The following is a 13,738-nucleotide window of genomic DNA, read 5'->3' as shown; positions in this document are numbered from 1 at the left end:
GGGGAAACTGTCCTGTGTTCTAATGCACTGCTAGTTTCTTGAGATTACCGTTGTTCTTGTAGTGAAAGGACAATTTCCTGGGTTACATGACCATAAAAGGGCATTGAAATCATGCGAGAACATGACAGGAAATAACACACTTACACACACACACACACACACACACACACACACACATCTTAGCCGCGTCACGTCCGGGTTATCCTATCACTTATATTTACAGAAGTGAAAGCCGCATCAAACTGTCTTATAGTTCTACTTCACTTCCTCTTCAAGGGGAAATACAGTCCAAAAATAAGTTAGTCTGATAAAAAAAAAGTAACACCTTTTGAGTTCAAAGGTAAAAATTTTACTGAAATCGGATGAAAATAAGGAAATTCTGACATTTTGAAGTCTTGCTAATTGCCGCAAAACAGTTCTTGGACAGTGGATATGAATACATGTAATATGCAAATGAGTAAGCTAACCATATGTAACAACCTCAAAAACATTTCCATTGATTGTGTACACACACAAAAATGACGAAAATGCAATGTTTCTGTCATTAAAGTCTGAAACATGACGTTATTAGTGATTGAATAACTTCAGAATCGTGACCAGTGTGATACCAGGGTTTTAGCCTCGAGCATAATTGTGTTTAAATGAAAAACTGGAAATTTCGAAATTGTATGTACAAGCTATGTGGCAAGATGTGACTGGAGGACATGCTCACTTTGTCATTTGCATATTCATATCGACCGTTCAAGAACTGTTTCCCGAAAATTAGCGAAACTTCAAAATGTAATAACTTCCTTATTTTTCACTCGATTTTAAAGACAATTCTACCATTGAACTCGAGATATTGTACTCTGTTTTATCAGACTAACTTATGTTTGTACTGGATTCCCCCTTTAAAAGGTCGGAGCTTTGCTTCCTTGGAGTTTGTTCAATGCATAAATGCATTATTGGACAATGATTCTGTAGGGAAAAAGTATGTGGTCAAAGGTCAAGGGACAATGTTAAAATGTCAAAATTTGTCCATGTCCTGAAAAGTGGACATTACTAGTTAGCGATCATTTAACGAAAGTTGCAGGCCATGGGGCCTAATGGTCAAAGGTCAAGTGGAATTCAATTCCAGAATATTGTCTTGCTATCGGAAACAGAATAGCCATCTAAGTGAATCCTGGTTTTATAAGGACTGTAAACTCGTAACACATGTGTGGTTGTGTAAAACTTTCAAACACATCATTTCAGTATTTTGGCCTTAGACCTATGGGTAGTGATTGAAGAGTGACACGACATTTGCTCATGCGACATTATTGCTCCGGTCTTTTTTCAACCCTAATCCTAATCCTCATATCAAACTAAACCTAAAACCTTATCACAACTCTAACCCTAACCTTAACCCTAATCCTCACCCTGTCCTTGGAGGGTTATTTGTTGGCCTCGAATCGATGTTTGACTTTAATAGCGTCCAGATACAATGTATTTCATAGGAGCAATGTGTGGCTAGAGCAAAATATGTCATACAACTATTGAGAGAGCCATGTGATATGGCGGAAGCATAATATCAGTCGATATAACGACGTTTCTAGTTTCCTGTTGATTTTTTATAAGGTCTGTCTACTTTGGTAACAAAGTGGGGAAATGTTGTTGGTATGTATAATACGTGCAATTACATACTGGCTGTCCTGTTGGATGATTCGTAGGGATCTGTATGGGAGACCGCTAAACCTTGAAGGCGCGGAGGACTCCGACCTTTCTTTAGCCCTTATCCTAACCCTCACATAAAACTAAACCTAAAACCTTATCACAACCCTAACTCTAGCACTAAGTCCTTGGAGGGTTATGTTTGTTGGCCCAGATTGATGTTTGACTCTAATAGCTTTGCAGATTGGAGCAATTAAGAGCAAAATCTGTCATAATATGTAAACATTGTGAGAACCATGGAATATTATGGATGCATATCAGTCGCCATAAGGTCGTTTCTAGTTTCCTCTTGATTGTTTTGTACGATCTGTCTACTTTGGTAACAAAGTCAGGAAATGTTGTGGGTATGTATAATACGTGCATTTATATACTGGCTGTCATGTTGGATAATTCGCAGGGATCTGTGCAGGAGACCGCTAAACCTTAAAGAGCGCGAAGTGGAGATGAGGCTCCTATACATAACAGGCAATCCCCGGCCTTACCCAATTTTCTCCAGTAATCTCGTATTTGGTATTTGTATATTGTGTAAAAATATGCATATTAGACATTCGTATGTCTGTAATTATTTACTTTAATGCAACTTTACATCTGTAAAAAAAAAAGAAACAACAACAAAAAAACATTTTGGTCCATGACAAAAACACATGACTTGGAAATAAGAACTCATGACAACCATGTAGAAGAATAAGAAATAAAGAGAGAAATTCCAATAAGCTCAAATATAACTGAGTATTATTTACATGTTTACTGTTTTTTTTTATATATTTGTTTTTTCTCATAAGAAAAGAGACACTATCTCATGAACAAAGGGGGAGGGGGGGGGGTCATGGATAGTGCACATACTGTTCATGTTCCTGACCGGGACTGTCCTTCCATTCCATAGGAAGAACAGTCCCTGGTTATGAACATGAACACAATTATGACTGCCGCAGTATTCTCTCACGCTCACTTATTGACAACGACAAGGTGTGTCTGCACAATCTTCTCTCGGATTGTGGTTGCTGTACAAAATTGTGTGAAGTGAAAAAAAAAATGCCACCTCGACAGTACTTTGCAAGCACAAACGCCTGTCGTTTTAAAGGAGACTGCCAAAAGATGAAGGCCTACTATGTGCCCTGCATTGTCAGCTACAGTACACGGCCTACGGGGACAGGGGTAATGGCGCTGGTTTTTGCTTGTCAGGTTATTGTGGGGGTTAAAGAGGAGGTCCATTAAAAAAAATGAATAAACTTAAAAAAAAAAAAGAGAGACAACGAAAAGGTGTGATATTATTTTGAAATGTCATAATATTCTTATCCGATTTTGTTATTTTCGTACCTTTCTATAGGGAATATTTGTTTTTCTTTCGAAGTTTACATATTTTGGGTTGGTTTTCTTCTTCAAGTTGTCAGGTAGCAAGAACCGTTGAATATATATATTTTTGATTTTTGCTTGTCAGCCCATAGCATTCTGGTAGACAAGTGGCAGCAAAATGCCCTCTCCCCTCTATCATGAAAACGAATCAACGTCCCTGTTCCAATAAAGTCGGCGCCTCACTTTGAAAAACCTTGCCTCGCCCCTGCTGACCGAGCTGAGTTTATGAAAGAGAAAGCTAGATCATACTTTAGCGTCGCTCTGCCACACTTTTTTTTTGTGGAGATAATAGTTAATTAATATTAATTTCTGAGATCTAATTACTTTTTCGTTTGGATTTACCGACACTTGAAAGCGAAATCACAGTGTACTTGCACTGTACAAGAGATAAAGACTTAAATGAAAAACAGTGATGAATTAAGAGTAATAGAATAGGAAATATCATCGAAAATGTATTTTTTTAATGCCTTCTGAAAGAAAAAAAGACTAAGGATTGAAGGATGACGATGGCGAGTAGGTGTATGTGCAAGTGTGTGATAGTGTTTATGGGAGGGGCAGGGGATTCGACTCAAATCAAACCACACAAACAGAGCAGAGAGAGGAGGAACACTAACGTCTTTCACATAGGTCTAACGGCTTGAATATCTGGAGTCTGGAGTCTCCAACAGCCTTCCACTGTAATTACCAAAGTTTACCAGAATCCAATATGGATACCATGTAAGAAACTAAGGCGAAATAACCTGTTTATTTGCAACGTCTCAACTGGGAACATCAAAGTATCACGCTGCATTACAAAACATACAAACAGAAATGTGATAACCAAGTACTAACTGCATGCGTATTTGTAACCTTATATGCATTTAGTGTTGTTCTTATGCAGGACCCTTTTACTTGTAAATTCCTTAACTGAAAGGGCTACAGTGTAAAAATAAAATCTTATTAACTTCTTTCCAAAGATGCTTTTATAACTAATTACCAAAGTAACATTTTGAAGTTCTGTGAATCTCCTTTACACGGTAATTGTTTATCAGAATGATAAAAAAAAATCGTGTCCATAGTGAAATAAAAAGATTTACTGATTTCGCTGCGTAAAATACCTCATATCTATCTCATATCTGATAATGTTACAGCTTTAAAATGCTAAAGAATTAAAATGTATCAGGAAAAAAAAATGGTTTTCATTTCCTACCCTACCCTTCTCTCACCCGCTCCTAAAAAAAAAAAGAAGAAAAAAAAAGTTTTTGTTGCGCAAATGAGATAGTGACTTCGTTTCGCGTTGATTCCCCACGAATTAACTTCTAATTTTGCGAGCTGATATGGTAAGACGCGACAAGTCTACCGTTTATCATAAATGTCTATTTTGTTATGCATTAACCTGTGGGTATATGAAAGTATGGTTCTTTGCAAATACGAATGTCTATTTTCGATGCGGTTTGTTTTCTTTCTCTTTCCCTGGATATCTTGGTGTCCGTCCAATTTAAAGAACCAGGAACTACTTCTCATACCTATTTTATATTTCCATAGTTTGTTCTACGCCCTTCACTTTTGAATGTTTAGTCTCTCCTAACATTCTCTTTAACATGTGCTGTTGCGCTAAGTTTTACTTTCATATTGAAAATCAACCACTGTCTTATTGAGGAGCACATAATTAAACAGGAATAGATCAACTTTAGTCCAACGCCACTTTATCATATACAGAGAGCACTGAATAAATGCAAAGTGCATAAAAACATTCAGAAACTGCTTAACTGCAAGGCAAATGATGAGAACCGCGTACAGTGTGCTGACACTAATCTAAACCCTTCAAAAAAGTTTGGAAATCTGACTTCAGTTGTAAATTTCTCCAGTTTGTAAGCACTATACAATATATGTTTAATATCAATGGAAAGAGTATTAAATTCCATTTAAAATGATATCCTACTCATTATGATTATGTTATCAAGTAAAGAACTGTATTCAAAAGTGTCTGATAAGGTATGTATTGAAAAGTTGCAGAACGAACAAGAACTGTCCTTATGAATGAGAATGGTCGTGAAGAGTACATAAAGAACATGTTCTTTTGTGTTATGTCTTTTGTTCTCAATTGGTCAGCCATGAAGGAAAATTTCAATAGACATCTTAACTTCACATTCAAGTTTTCAGTGGTGGCATGACAGGCAATTTTGATAGCTCATCAAGTTTTATGGTTGTACATCATGCCACTTGTAAGCAATGTTCAAAAACCCCGCGCCATAGGGCAAATTTAAGCTGAGATGCTTCATGACAACGCAAAACCACGATGACAACGCAAAACCACGTACAGCGAGACAAAACCAAGATGACAACGCAAAACCACGTACAGCGAGACATGTGCGCAACTTTCTCGAGAGAGAGAGAGAGAGAGGGCATCATTAGAAATGGACTGGCCTGCATGCAGTCCCGAACTTGGTCGAGCTGTGGGGAAGAGGGTCACAAATGCAACGACATAGGCAGGACTCCGTCAGATACTGGTTGACGCCAATCAACAGCATGAGGACACGGTGCCAGGCGGTGGTGCAAGCACTTGGCTCGTCCACCAGATGCTGAGCCCCAATCAATATAAAGACAAAGTAAACATAAAGTAAACACAAAATAACGACAAAATGAAGACAAAATAAAGATGAAATTCCAATAAAATCAAGACCATGTCATTTCACCTATTTATGTCTTTGTTGCTTAATGTCGCGAAGTTCTGTGAGATGAAATGGTTTGAGTCATGATCGTTTGTGTGTGTGTGTGTGTGTGTGTGTGTAATGCTGTGCATGTGTGTGTGTGTTTATCTGTTTGGTTGAACGCATACATGTTTCACTCCATAAAAATGCTGATGTTACAGTAAATGAACACCAAAGAAAAAATTGGGAACTCACTCATCACGAGGAAACTGCATTATACGGACGTCAAAAATTGGGCCATTTTGCAACTTTTCAATTCTGACTTTACCTCATATTATTTGTAAGCACTGCGCCTCCATGTATACGATATATCTTTCTGTGGTACTAAACACAAATGATTCATTTCTAAGAAAAGATGAGAAATGATTGATCAAACTCAGATTTCCAAACTTTTTTTTGAAGGGTTTATATATATAATGAACTATACATATATATATATATATATATATATATATATACATGTCTGAAATAATAATAATAATAATAATAATGATAATAATAATAATAATAATAATAATAATAATTATAATAATAATAATAATAATAATAATAATAATGATAATAATAATAATAATAATAATGTATTATTTTTGTTATTATCATTTCTTTTATAATGCAGGGTATTCCTTATTAAGGCCACAGCACACTATAAGAGACTAATCACGTACAGCGAAAAATGAAATGCCGTATCAATTATACATATGTAGGCAAAATGATATTCCGAGCAAGAGCATGCTTGTATTTCCCCGATGAGTTCGTACGCAGTATTGGAAGTTTGATACTTGGAAAACCTATGAGGGAAATACGAAATGAGAATGGCGCAATGAAGTCAAGGAACTTTGACATGAAAAATAGGGGAAAAAAGTGAGTGAACGACTGACTCTACTCGTCATGATTTCCTAGTACAATATGACTCCGCATATTCCCAGTTGTAGTGTTCGGTTCGGAAATAAACAATAGAATGTATTTTAAAGATGATATACAAAACAATATAACACATGTAGGCTGTATTATTAAGAGTGTAAAGAGCACCTTATTTTCATCAAGCTTACTGATAACGTCAGTGATACTTACATAAGTAAAGATGGTCAGTCTATACGGCCCCCTAGAGTGATTTTTCTTTTTCTTTTTTCTTTTTTATGTAAAAGGGGTTGAGGGATCAAACATTATGTGCTGCTCTACACAAGTCTTGGACCAGATATGTACATGAATGTATATTGCGAAAAGGATTGTAGCCCCGTCAAGGATTGTCGTCTGGCGACAATCTTTGATGAGGGCTGGCGGCAAAGATTGTCGCCCGCCCTCGAAGCACATTTTGCTGGGTAATATCGTTCTTGACATAGTCATTGAAATACCAACACATAACCTACATGGCTACATCCATGCAAACATGCATCCATGTAAAAAGTCATGGTGAGGTTTCGAGGAAGTGTGTATGTGCGCGCGCACATGATAAGTTAGTGTCCGTTTGTGCGTGTGTGTGTGTGTGTGTGCGCGTGTGTGTATGTGTTAGTGTATATGATGGAAAAATGTGTTAATTATGTCAGCGTATGTGTTTTGCCTGCGCGTGGGGAGGGATAAGCTGTTGCTGGCATAAACGTTATATCGATTTTATCAGCAGCTTTGAATTTGATGAGTTTGTTTGACGGATTTGTATATGAATTCGGAGTGGTGCTTGCGTGCGGGCGGATGCTGCTTTTATGCATACGGTCCATTTATGTCTTATGTATCGGTGGTATCGGTTCGGGTGTGTGTGTGGGGGGGGGGGGGGGGAGTGGTTACATTTCTTTATTGCGATCGGGCGAAGGTTCGTTATTCTGAAGGCTCTTTAGTCCGAAGGTTCGTTATTCCGAATTTCATTTTCGGATCAACGAACCTTCGGAATAACGCCACAAATGTTCGGATTCACGAACCCTTTTCATTTTCGGATTAACGAACCTCTAGGTACAGGGAATTATGTGTTTTGGCTTTGAACCTTCGGAAAAACGAACCTTCGGAATAACGAACCTTCGGGATAACGAACAGCACCCGTGTGTGTGTATGTATGTGGGTTGATGAATGTGGGTGTGGGATGATTTAGGTTTGGGTTAATCGGGGGTTTGGTGGGTTGGGGATTTGATTTGAAGAAGGCTAGTTATAAATGGTATGAGAGATTTTGGTATGATTTAATATCTAGGATACAAGTAGATTTGTTTCGGTTGGGGGGGGGATGGTCGGGTTTTTTATGACTGATTTCATTCTAGATTGGTACAGTGTATGTGTGTGGGGTTTTTTTTTTATGTATATGCCCTTGTAAGTAAGAAGGTGCTACATGATCCAAACCAATATATTCAAGGGATATACGTTTGGTACATGTCAAAACTTTCTCGTGAAGAAATTGTTAGTAGGGTTGATTTATAATCGAGTTATCTATGTTGAAGTGAGATTATTTGTAGTATAAATTTACAAACGGATTTGTTTGTGTTTTGAATTGCATTTGTAATGTTTTTGTTCATGTTACACCCAGAATGGGTTGATTTATGAATGATTTGCATGAAATCAATTAATATCAGGGAAAGACAAAAACAAAGTGTTGAGGTGGTTTATTTGCATTATGAGGGTTTGTTTGAGTGTTTGTTGGTGTTTGTTTACAATACGTATGTATTGGCGGTGTGCATATGACAAAGAATAGTGATATGGAAGTTGTAGTTAAGACTGATGAAAGAATAATTATGACTACGGTGAAAAAATGAACAAAGACAGATAACATTTAGGGAGGGTTACCTCCCTCGTATGCCTTTTCTCTCGGTCTCTCTCTCTCCTAGCGCGCCTCACCGCTGAAATTGACACACCCATATTATTTTGAAACCAACGCTGCTGTGAACTCTATAAACAGCTGATACACGTTGAAGGCATTTTCATTGCCACCGTTAGTGCCTGCTGCTCAAAAAAGTTCGTTCGCACAAACATCAAAACACAAACACAAGCACACACACGTACGCATACAGGCACACGTATACACACAGACAAACAAACCACTACCACTATACAACCACCACACATGCACTGTTTCTACATTATTGTATTATTATACTCCAAACACACACACACACACACACACACACACATACACGCACAGCTATACGCAAACGCATACACAAGTCACTTACTGTACGCACCTACAAATCATACACAGCACATACCATGCAGCCCCCAACACACACACACACACACACACACACATACGCATAACTTACCAGTCATATCCATCCCACCAAAGCATAACACCGGAGCAACCACCCCGAGCCGCGGGCGACAATCTTTGTCGCAACAATCTTTTTTTTTTTTTTTTTTTTGGTCATCATAAATTGTCGCCATCGAGGTCAAAAATTGGGAACTGCACAAGCGTCAAAGATTGTCGGCAGACGACAATCTTTGACGGGGCGACAATCCTTGACGCCATCTCCGTCAAAGATTGTCGCCCAGAGCCGGGGGCGACAATCCTTGACGGGGCGACAATCCTTGTCGCAACAAATATACTTTCAGCCATCATACTTATCGGTGGAGGAACTAGCGGTACACCATTACGTTAGCAGAACTGATAATGAAGAGATCGGTAGAGCTGAACAAAACATTGTGATCCCACTAGAGCAACGTTTGTCTATCTACCTTCCACCACAATTATCTTTCTGCAAATAGTCGTACCACAAAAAAAAAAAAAAAAAATGCTTTCTACTCTGTCAACCAACCTATACGACATCTGGACAAGTCTAGATGAAATCATAGCTGAAATACGGTATTATATATAGTGATCTTTGAAATTACATTTGCAGGATTTTGCTCAAAGGTAAACTAAGACATCCAGCAAGCGGTTTTCGAATTAAAGGACTCATGCAAATTAAAGTTGCTTTGTTATAAGTAATACTTTCATTATCACTCATCTTCTCGGCATTACTAATTGGATTGACAGAAGACACCATTATGGAAACATCGAAGTTGTGCTCAGTTAAGGGACGGGTGCATTCCGATATCGTTTATGAATCAACTGAGTGGTCGACAAATGATAGCTGGATTTCGAAGATTTTTATTTTTCCGCTGGCGGAACCATCTTATTTGACGAAAAATAAGAAAGAAAAAAGATCAGGCGGGAGGGATTCATGTCCCTAATTGCATTTAAACCCATATAATGTACAAATCAAAAATCAAAGTTGATGATCTCTTCCGTTTTAGTTCATCCATTTCCATTTATTTGGACTTCTCCTAATTCGAAAGAAAATTGATTCATGATTTTGTCAATATTCAATTCCACTTTATCTTCAAAATCACTTTAATACTCTTAAATACAATAATTATTAAGGTCAGTGTCATACAGATTATATGACCATATACATTTTGCAATCGGAAAAGAAAAATAATCAAGTTCACAATCTGTATCAAACAATTTCTACAAAATCATTGCTGAGAATATGACGATGTGCGCAACTCAATGCATGGGACAGATTAAAATACTGGTGTGAGCAACGTTGCTAATTTCAGAAAAAATACCAACATATACAACAAAGACACACAGACAACCCTTTGTGAAATAGCAATTTATTGAGTTGGTACTGCGGTGCGGGTATAAAGGGAAAATGGTATGGAAAGTGAAACAAAAAGCCCAAAATAGTCTCCTTAGCTATTCAAATCCACGAGAACTGTTCCGAAGGCTATAGCTGTGTCCACAACACCGCTTTCTTCCTTCGTTGTATATCTTGTAGCATTCTATACTGAAAAGTGCTTCGGTTGTACTGAGGTGAAGAATAGCTCGAAATTTTATTTTTAAATCTTTGAGTTGTTTTGTCACCAAGAAGAACTGTGTTTGTCAGTTTGATGTTCAGCTACAATATCTTTACATGAGAACACCACCACAATTGAAGACCTGAATATAAGAACGACCCAAGTCCAATTTTTGGCCAAATTCAGTTTGACATGGGAAATTGTAGCTTAAGCATGGACTCATCTTGTGTATAAATGATAAATCCTAATTACCCCCGGAAGTGCCTGAAATTAATGAGTTAAATCTTTTATGAATGTAAGAATGAAGGACTTGGGTCATTCTTACATTCATATTATAGCGCCCTCTCTCATCCTTCTCTCATTTCTATAGCAGAATATCATGTATATGAATCAAAGAACGACCCAAGTCCATATGATTCAAAGAACGACCCAAGTCCATCACACAAAATGGCCTCTCCACAATTAATGCAAATGTTAATTGTCATAATGATATGTGTTCTAATTTGTATATACAATGTTGCCTTCCCATCACAGTTAAATATAATATTATTGAACAAATAAAAAAGATATGAAGTTTTTTTTTTTTAGTTCACTCGAAATGGTCTTCCATGGACTTGCGTCGTTCTTATATTCAGATACTCAATTCCATTTATTTCCATCTATTTGTATCTCACCAATAATTTCGACACACTTGCGTTTAAAAATACTTTTAGGAAAAAAAAAAGACTCATTGCTAATTTTGTCTAAACCTACCTACCAATAATCCTCTACTCTCTCTCTTTCATGATAATTGATTTATTTTAAAACAAATCTTTCATGTGCCAATGTGAAATCAAACTCTAAGAACTCTTCAATTTTCATTTGTGTGCGTGTGCTGCACCATATTCGAAGGAACTCATTTCCTTAATGTTGTTTTTATCAATTGACTTCAATTAATTTTTATCTTCGATATCACACACATTCTTACAAACGCAAAAATTACATTAAAGCAAATGTAATACCAAATACATGAACGCACACTTGTAAGTGGAAAAGAGAAATGGAGCAAGTGCATAATCAGTATTGAACTACTTTTTCTATAGAATCATTATTCATTGGAAATGATTGTATGCATAACAATGGTTTTAGTAGGAATTCCAATGCCATTTGCCAAGTGTTCACCACTCAACTTCAGTACACTTTTGAGTGAGAGAATGCGCTGTGTTCTGACTCTCGCTCCCACTCTCGCTGGGCCCCGTTTTATCAAAAAATAAAATCGATTTTAAATTTCCTTAACACACAGGCTGCCATAGGCTTATGATAGAAATCAACTTTAAATTCAATTTTAACTCTTTATAAACCAGGGCCCTGGTCAACAATATGGGGAAAAATAACGTTTTGCACAAAGATAGATTAAATATGACCAAACGATTATTATACATATCATGATTTCTCATTAAGAAGCCATGAGGATATGCCCTTACCACCTCCCCACCCCCACCCGACAACGCTCCGCTCTCTCTCTCTCTCACAGATTTTCCAAGTTTTGCCCCCACCCCCACCCTCTTATGAAAACGGGTTGATGCCCCGTTATACTCATCGTAAAAAGTGAACCCTTTCATACTTGCATTCACTTATTTACAAGTCTCGTAATCATGATCATCGCTGCAGTCCAGTGACACAACGCTTTGAGTCTGGTTTAAAGTCCAGCCAGCTTTCGTCCCTCGTTGGGCCATTGCGTCCTGGTTCTGGTGAATCCCATCTGAATGGTCATCGGATCTGGGTTTGAAGTTTTCCTTCAGCTCCTGGTAGACGGGAGCGGGGCCAGACCGAGTTTGCAATTCTGAATATCCGTTCCGATCTAAACCATTTATTTCTCTTTTTATTAGAAAGACGAAGAAATGGGAGAACAAAAGACAGTATTGATCTTTAGACGACATAATAAAATTTGATGAAATTTCCTCACCTTAATAATTTTTAAATCAGTTTAAGAGGAAATATTTGTGTTGCTTGAAGGTTTGCATGGTGAAGTAAATGAGGGAGAAAGACTTGCGTTGACACCATGTGTATGTAGTCCTTAACCGGATCGTTGCTTGGCAGAAGAAGAGCCTAGAAAGAGGAGAATTGAAGAGGGAAGCGACATATGGGGGCTGTAAGGAGGGCAAAAAGTGAAGAGTGGGCAACAGTAATGGGCTAGAAGTTGAAGTTGCACTAGTGGAGACGGTAGAGAAAGGAACAGAGAGAGTGGTAAGGAAGAATAGAGTGAGAATCAAGTAATATGTTTGGACATCGTTAGGAGGAGAAAGATGAAATGGAAGGGAAGAGGGAGAAGTTGAAGATTGGAAAATCATGGAGATAGGAGAGAGAAGTGAAGATTCATGAAACCAAGAGAAGAACGAAGTTGGCGAACAATGTGGACTATGGAATGCGGAATCAATGGAGAAAGGATGAAATCCCGCGAAGGAAAGGTAAGTCGAAGAGCTGAGACTATGTTGAGAGAAGAGAGGGAGAAGGGGGGGGGGGAGAAAAAACAAAGAGAAGAAGAAAAAAAAGAAGAAGAAAAAATGAAATTCAAGAAAGTAAAGGAGAGGGGGCTTGGGTGGATCCTAGAAATAATACAGTTTTTTTTTTCTTCACAGGTTATTTCTCTTGCCCTCTCCCCTCAGGACTACATCTTAACCTTATTTTAATCTCTTATTTTGCATTTCTCCCACAGGAACCTTTTCAAGAAATATTTTTTTTCTGCTGCGAGGGTAATCTGGACTGACCTGCCCAAGAGAAAAGTATTATCCACCTTTTCCGTTTTATAAGGTAGTCCCCTCCTCATCCTCCCCCCCCCCCCCTTTCGACTGATCTTGAAACAAACAGTTTTAATTAGAGTTCTGTGAAGTCTTCGCATCATAATGTTTATTGTCAATTCGGTTTCAGGTTCTTATTCCGAAGGTTCGATATTCCAAGCAGTTTGTAAATCCGAAAGTAAAAACAACATTGTTTGTAAACGAAATAAGGTTCGTAATTCCGAAGGTTTGTTGTAGGCTCTTCCTTCTCATTTTCAGCTTAAGGAACTCTTACCATTTCAATTTCGGAATAATTATATTGATCTCTGTTGGTTGTTGCTCAACATTTAGGAAATTGTTCCTTATAAGTATTGCATGCACAAGCTCTATCATCTATACAGTCCTTTAAAACCATTATTCTGTCATTTACATATTTCGTATATTGTAACAGATATGTAACTTAACCAAAAAGAAACAAATCGTGTGTTTAGCTTA

This window comes from Diadema setosum, chromosome 10, assembly GCF_964275005.1.
Source record: "Diadema setosum chromosome 10, eeDiaSeto1, whole genome shotgun sequence".
Taxonomy (NCBI): Eukaryota; Metazoa; Echinodermata; class Echinoidea; order Diadematoida; family Diadematidae; genus Diadema; species Diadema setosum.
The sequence above is the reverse complement of the archived record's forward strand: the minus strand, read 5'-3'. Positions refer to the sequence as shown.